Source organism: Apostichopus japonicus, chromosome 5, assembly GCF_037975245.1.
Source record: "Apostichopus japonicus isolate 1M-3 chromosome 5, ASM3797524v1, whole genome shotgun sequence".
Lineage (NCBI taxonomy): Eukaryota > Metazoa > Echinodermata > Holothuroidea > Aspidochirotida > Stichopodidae > Apostichopus > Apostichopus japonicus.
Window position 1 is genome coordinate 1,104,341 of NC_092565.1, and position 7,500 is coordinate 1,111,840.

At 55.9% G+C, this 7,500-nt stretch overlaps 3 non-coding genes across 3 annotated transcripts in view; all 3 read right to left on the reverse strand.

Annotated features, from left to right (window-relative positions):
* The window catches only part of LOC139968416 (large subunit ribosomal RNA), a 4,028-nt gene extending 3,639 nt beyond the window's left edge, over positions 1 to 389 (reverse strand). Inside the window, exon 1 of the ribosomal RNA XR_011793414.1 lies at positions 1 to 389. This exon is cut by the window's left edge and continues 3,639 nt beyond it. This is a non-coding gene — a ribosomal RNA (large subunit ribosomal RNA).
* Positions 390 to 823: 434 nt separating this feature from the next.
* LOC139968232 (5.8S ribosomal RNA) lies at positions 824 to 983 on the reverse strand. Its single transcript, XR_011793269.1, has one exon. It is a non-coding gene; the product is annotated as a 5.8S ribosomal RNA (ribosomal RNA).
* Positions 984 to 1,588: 605 nt separating this feature from the next.
* On the reverse strand, positions 1,589 to 3,466 carry LOC139968348 (small subunit ribosomal RNA). The gene has a single exon (XR_011793353.1). It is a non-coding gene; the product is annotated as a small subunit ribosomal RNA (ribosomal RNA).
* Positions 3,467 to 7,500: the final 4,034 nt, after the last annotated feature.

A 7,500-nucleotide genomic window follows, 5' to 3' on the forward strand; every position in this document is an offset into this window, starting at 1 on the left:
TCAACGTTCCCTCACGGTACTTGTTGACTATCGGTCTCGTGCATAGTATTGAGCCTTGGATGGAGTTCACCACCCCTCTTTGGGCTGCATTCTAAAACAACCCGACTCTTGGAAAGCTTTCCCTCCGGCCTTCGAGTCCGCCCTACGGGCCTTACACCCGCTGCGGGTAAGCTGCAGCCCCGATCACAGTGGACTGCGGCCGGACTCTGTCGACCGGAGTTCAGTTTCCTTACGCCACAGGTCCCTCGCACCGCAAACGGGCGCGGGGATTCGGCGATGGGCTCTTCCTGCTTCGCTCGCCGCTACTGAAGGAATCCTTGTTAGTTTCTTTTCTCTCCGCTTAGTGATATGCTTAAATCCAGCGGGTAATCTCATCCGATCTGAGGTCTGGAATCGTGAAAGACACGTGGAACGTGATCGGAGTCATAGCGGCGACCCGGGGTCTCTCCTTCCCCGGCGCTCCCCGAAGAATCGGGTCGCCGGCGGGAAAGGGTGGCCTACCATGCGCCTGCGAGAACGCAGACGGGAGGACGAGAGACCCCGCGATTGGGTCGACCGGCTCTGCCCGGCAGAGGCTCCTCGACCGTTCCGGGGGGTCGGACGCTGGACCGCACCACGGGCGCATACGTCTACACCCCGATGGCACGTCGCACGACCGACGAACCCCCGGTTACCGATCGAGCCTGCTCGCCGAGTTTCACCGGCGCCGACATCACAGAACTCCATCTGACACTGACCCGACGCAGCCGGCCGTCGAAGGGACGGCTGCGGCCGGGCGCTCCTCCGGCGCGCGAACACGCCGACTCTGTGAGTGATTGTCTTCAGACGCTCAGACGGACGTGGCTCGAGGAGCAGAGCATCCCCGAGCCGCCATTTGCGTTCGAATAAGTCGATGATCAGTGAGTTCTGCAATTCACATGAATTCTCGCATCTAACTGCGTTCTTCATCGACGCACGAGCCGAGTGATCCACCACCAAGAATTGTCATTTGCCACTGGAAGACTCCCGCGTTCGCAAACTCTCCTCAGAGCCGAGGGAAGAAGTGGAACGGAAGGAGAAAGGACACGGGGACTCTGTGCCTTCTTTGCTTGTGACTGGAAAGAAATATCCTCCGTCGAGCCGAGGGGGGAAGCGGGCTCCCTCCTTCCCCCCACCGCCGCGAGGGCGGGTCGCGCGAGTCAGACTCGCCGACTGGGGGGAAATCGGGCGACACCGGTGCCCCTTCTCTGCCCTGCGGAGAATGCCTCGAGGAGCGCCGCGCCGCGGACGGCGACGGCGTCTCCACCCTTGCGGGACTTCTCCCTCGAAGCTACCGGGAGTGCGAGACTCCGTGAGACAGACGACGAGAGAAGAACCGGGTACTCCCCGGGCTGGTCTGTGTGTGACACGCCCGTCTCCTTTTTGTCGGAGAGAGCGAAGGCGAAGCGCGGGGTCTGACCTCGACCGTGGAACGGGGAAGGAGGCGGTGAAAACCCCGCTCGAGTCCCCCCGGCTTTTCCAATTTGCTCTCTCCGCGTGTCTCTCTGTGACGGCTTTTCCGACATTCCCCCTTTGTTCCCTCTCCGATCACGGAGGGGAAGGGTTCTGTTAATGATCCTTCCGCAGGTTCACCTACGGAAACCTTGTTACGACTTTTACTTCCTCTAAATGATCAAGTTTGACCGTCTTCTCGTCGCGCCTCGACAACCGGCCGAAGCCGGGGGTGCCAGACGGTCGATCCGATGGCCTCACTAAGTCATTCGATCGGTAGTAGCGACGGGCGGTGTGTACAAAGGGCAGGGACGTAATCAATGCGAGCTGATGACTCGCGTTTACTTGGAATTCCTCGTTCAAGGGACACAATTACAAGTCCCTGTCCCCAGCACGGAGAAGTCTCAGCGGATTACCCGGACCTTTCGGCCGAGGGCAAATGTACCCGCTGCTTGCGCCAGTGTAGCGCGCGTGCGGCCCCGGACATCTAAGGGCATCACAGACCTGTTATTGCTCCATCTCGTATGGCTGAAAGCCATTTGTCCCTCTAAGAAGTTCGCGGCTCACCACGACGGGTGGCCGGACTATTTAGCAAGCAAGAGTCTCGTTCGTTATCGGAATTAACCAGACAAATCACTCCACCAACTAAGAACGGCCATGCACCACCATCCACAAAATCAAGAAAGAGCTCTCAATCTGTCAATCCTCACTGTGTCCGGGCCGGGTAGGTTTCCCCGTGTTGAGTCAAATTAAGCCGCAGGCTCCACTCCTGGTGGTGCCCTTCCGTCAATTCCTTTAAGTTTCAGCTTTGCAACCATACTTCCCCCGGAACCCAAAGACTTTGGTTTTCCGGAGAGTTGCCCGCCGCGTCATGGGAGGAACGCCGGCGAATTACGAGTCGGTATCGTTTATGGTCGGAACTAGGGCGGTATCTGATCGCCTTCGATCCTCCGACTTTCGTTCTTGATCAATGAAGACATTCTTGGCAAATGCTTTCGCTGTCGGGCGTCTTGCGACGATCCAAGAATTTCACCTCTCACGCCGCAATACGAATGCCCCCGGCAGTCCCTCTTGATCATTACCTCAGGATCTCAAGACCAACGAAATAGAACCGAGGTCCTCTTCCACTATTCCATGCTGAGCTGTTCGGGCACTTTGGCCTGCTTTGAACACTTCAATTTTCTCAAAGTAAACGTTCCAGTCTCGCACGGCACTCAGTTAAGAGCACCGCACGACCAACCGAATCACTGGCCGGGAAAAATCTCCCACGACTCCCGTTTGACGGGGAGAAGGGGAACGGGCAGTGCACGCCTCACGGCGGACCGCCCGCCCCGGCCAGAAATCCGACTACGAGCTTTTTAACTGCAGCAAATTTAATATACGCTGCTGGAGCTGGAATTACCGCGGCTGCTGGCACCAGACTTGCCCTCCAGTAGATCCTCGTTAAAGGATTTAAAGTGTACTCATTCCGATCACAGGGCCTCCGAAGAGGCCTGTATCGTTATTTTTTGTCACTACCTCCCCGTGTCAGGAGTGGGTAATTTGCGTGCCTGCTGCCTTCCTTGGATGTGGTAGCCGTTTCTCAGGCTCCCTCTCCGGAATCGAACCCTGATTCTCCGTTACCCGTCACAACCATGATAAGCGCATAACTTACCATCGAAAGTTGATAGAGCAGACTTTTGAAGGGAGCGTCGCCGGTGCAAGACCGTGCGATCGGCATGATTATCTAGAGTTCACCAGCGGAGACCGGACCCCGAAAGGACCGGGCTGGCCTTGTTCCTAATAAGAGCACGCTTCCCCCGAAGGGTCGGCGCTTTGTTGCATGTATTAGCTCTAGAATTACCACAGTTATCCATGGTATAAGACTTTCTCCAATAAACCATAACTGATCTAATGAGCCATCTGCAGTTTCTCTTGTATGTTCAGGATTGTACTTAGACGTGCATGGCTTAATCTTTGAGACAAGCATATGACTACTGGCAGGATCAACCAGGTAACGGTCGACAGAACCGGGCTGGGCCCGTTCGCCGTCCGGGAGTCGCTCTCGCACTCCCCTCTCTCTCTCTCTGAATTCTCAATTGTCGATGCCGTGCTATTACGGTACAGTGATCGAAGAACCGCCCGAAGGGATTCTCGAGGTGTGTATCTCTACCCGAGTCGACTGGGTCGTCTCGAGAGGAGTCGCAGTGGTCCCGCCTCGGAGACGGGACCGGTTCGAAGCGACGCGGGAGGGCGACGGCTCGTCCACTGGAACAGGGGAGAGCAATCGCACGCCTCGAGCGTGCATTCGTTGCTTGGATGAAAAAGCCCGTACCGAGCGCCGAGTGCAACACATGGTCGCAGCAACGGCAGCATGCCCGAACGGGTCCCGTGGAGAAAGCTCGATATCTGACGACACCGAGGTCCTGCTCTTTCTCCACCGGGGGTTCTGCGGATGAAAAGGCTCAATATCTGAACGTCGATATATACGTGTGCACGGAGGGACACCTCTGCTCACGGGGCGAGTGGGTGAAAACCCCCGCTCTGAGCGCCGAGTTGCAACACATGGTCGCGATGAAACGACGGCTGACCCTACCGAAAGGGCCCGCTGGAGTCCAACCATGACACGTATACACACACGACAGACATTAAAAGCCTTCTCGAGTCTTGGATCGACTCTACTACCCCCCTCATATATAGAATCCGATTCACTCTGCCCGCTCGTTCTGACCATTGGATCACACACTTAAGCCAATACCCGCTACACTTAAGAGATCTCGAAATCTCGAACGAGACCCAGATTCTCTGCGGGTGAGTCGGGCGGCCTGCCGTCGCCGTCGGCTTGCCGTTTGCCTTTCGCCTGGTCGCATGGCACTCGTGCCATCGACCACGCAACGCGAGAGGCCTTCTCCCTTCTCCTTTCTCTCTCATCTCTACTCTCTCTCTTCTCCACCGGGGGTTCTGCGGATGAAAAAGCTCAATATCTGGGATTGTATATATACATATGCACGAAAGAACCTTCTACTCACGGGGCGAGTGGGTGAAAACCCCCGCACCGAGCGCCGAGTTGCAACACATGGTCGCGATGAAACGACGGCTGACCCTACCGAGAAGGCCAGCAAGGGTCTGACGTGCAAAAACATATTTACGCACCACAGGCAAGGAGCCTTTTCGAGTCTCGGGTGGACTCCCGTCCGCGAAAGCTTCATATCTGAACGTCGATATATACGTGTGCACGGAGGGACACCTCTGCTCACGGGGCGAGTGGGTGAAAACCCCCGCTCTGAGCGCCGAGTTGCAACACATGGTCGCGATGAAACGACGGCTGACCCTACCGAAAGGGCCCGCTGGAGTCCAACCATGACACGCATACACACACGACAGACATTAAAAGCCTTCTCGAGTCTTGGATCGACTCTACTACCCCCCTCATATATAGAATCCGATTCACTCTGCCCGCTCGTTCTGACCATTGGATCACACACTTAAGCCAATACCCGCTACACTAAAGAGATCTCAAAATCTCGGACGAGAGCCACACCTTGCGGATGCATCGGGCGGCCTGCCGTCGAGGTCGGCCGTCGCCCCGTCTCACAGACTCGTGCAACACGACGAGTCCCAGCCTACGCCTGTGTGCATCACCGTCGGCCTAAATCTCGGCCCTCGCCCGGTCGCATGACACTCGTGCCATCGACCGCACCATCGACCTTCTCACCCGGGAGCAACCCGTGTTTTCAGAGGAGTGCCGGGGTTGCTCCCGTGCCGGGTATGTCTTGTCCGGCGGCGCCCCGTCTCACAGACTCGTGCAACGACAACGGGTCCCATGCCTACGCATGTGTGCATCACCGTCGGCTAATTACTCGGCCCTCGCCCGGTCGCATGACACTCGTGCCGTCGATCACACCATCGACCTTCTCACATGGGAGCGACCCGTATTTTCAGAGGAGTGTCGGGGTTGCTCCCGTGCCGGATATATCTTGACGAAATCAAGGAGATATATGAGGAAACTTCTACAATTTGAAGATCGACCGGCGAGACAAGACACTCCCCTTAATATATAATCCGATTCACTCTGCCCACTCATTCTGACCATTGGGTCACACACTTAAGCCAATACCCGTTACACTAAAGTTGACCATGTTTTGTTTTTTTTGATATTATTATTATTATTTTTTTTTTGTCAACGTCCTCTGTAACGAAGTCAAAACTCTATGCATGTGTTCGCGTGTCGTTCTGCCGTCTCCGCCGGGCACATCCCAGCCAGCGCCCGATACATTTCAGTTGACAACGGTCACAACTCTATGCATGTGCTCGTGGGTCGTTCTGCCGTCAACGTCGGGAACACACAGGCCAGTACCCGCTACATTAAAATTGACAATGGTCACAACTCTATGCATGTGCTCGTGGGTCGTTCTACCGTCAACGTCGGGCGCACACAGGCCAGTACCCGATACATGCAAGTTGACAGTGGTCACAAACTCTATGCATGTGTTCGCGTGTCGTTCTGCCGTCTCCGCCGGGCACATCCCAGCCAGCGCCCGATACATTCAAGTTGACAACGGTCACAACTCTATGCATGTGCTCGTGGGTCGTTCTACCGTCAACGTCGGGCGCACACAGGCCAGTACCCGATACATGCAAGTTGACAATGGTCACAAACTCTATGCATGTGTTCGCGTGTCGTTCTGCCGTCTCCGCCGGGCACATCCCAGCCAGCGCCCGATACATTCAAGTTGACAACGGTCACAACTCTATGCATGTGTTCGCGTGTCGTTCTGCCGTCTCCGCCGGGCACATCCCAGCCAGCGCCCGATACATTAAAGTTGACAACGGTCACAACTCTATGCATGTGCTCGTGGGTCGTTCTACCGTCAACGTCGGGCGCACACAGGCCAGTACCCGATACATGCAAGTTGACAGTGGTCACAAACTCTATGCATGTGTTCGCGTGTCGTTCTGCCGTCTCCGCCGGGCACATCCCAGCCAGCGCCCGATACATTCAAGTTGACAACGGTCACAACTCTATGCATGTGTTCGCGTGTCGTTCTGCCGTCTCCGCCGGGCACATCCCAGCCAGCGCCCGATACATTCAAGTTGACAATGGTCACAACTCTATGCATGTGTTCGCGGGTCGTTCTACCGTCACCGTCGGGCACACTTGAGCCAGTACCCGCTTGACTTTTTTTTTTTTTTTTTAAGTCAACGTCTTCTTCAAGGAAGTCCAAATTCTATGCATGTGTTCGTGGGTCGTTCTGCCGTCTCCGTCGGGCACACACAGGCCAGCGCCCGATACATTCAAGTTGACAGTGGTCAAAACTCTATGCATGTGTTCGCGTGTCGTTCTGCCGTCTCCGCCGCGCACATCCTAGCCAGCGCCCGATACATTCAAGTTGACGATGGTCACAACACTATGCATGTGTTCGCGTGTCGTTCTGCCGTCTCCGCCGGGCGCATCCCAGCCAGCGCCCGATACATTCAAGTTGACAACGGTCACAACTCTATGCATGTGCTCGTGGGTCGTTCTACCGTCAACGTCGGGCGCACACAGGCCAGTACCCGATTCATGCAAGTTGACAACGGTCACAAACTCTATGCATGTGTTCGCGTGTCGTTCTGCCGTCTCCGCCGGGCACATCCCAGCCAGCGCCCGATACATTCAAGTTGACAACGGTCACAAACTCTATGCATGTGTTCGCGTGTCGTTCTGCCGTCTCCGCCGGGCACATCCCAGCCAGCGCCCGATACATTCAAGTTGACAATGGTCACAACTCTATGCATGTGTTCGCGGGTCGTTCTACCGTCACCGTCGGGCACACTTGAGCCAGTACCCGCTTGACTTTTTTTTTTTTTTTTTTATGTCAACGTCTTCTTCAAGGAAGTCCAAATTCTATGCATGTGTTCGTGGGTCGTTCTGCCGTCTCCGTCGGGCACACACAGGCCAGCGCCCGATACATTCAAGTTGACAATGGTCACAACTCTATGCATGTGTTCGCGGGTCGTTCTGCCGTCAACGTCGGGCACACACAGGCCAGTACCCGATACACGCAAGTT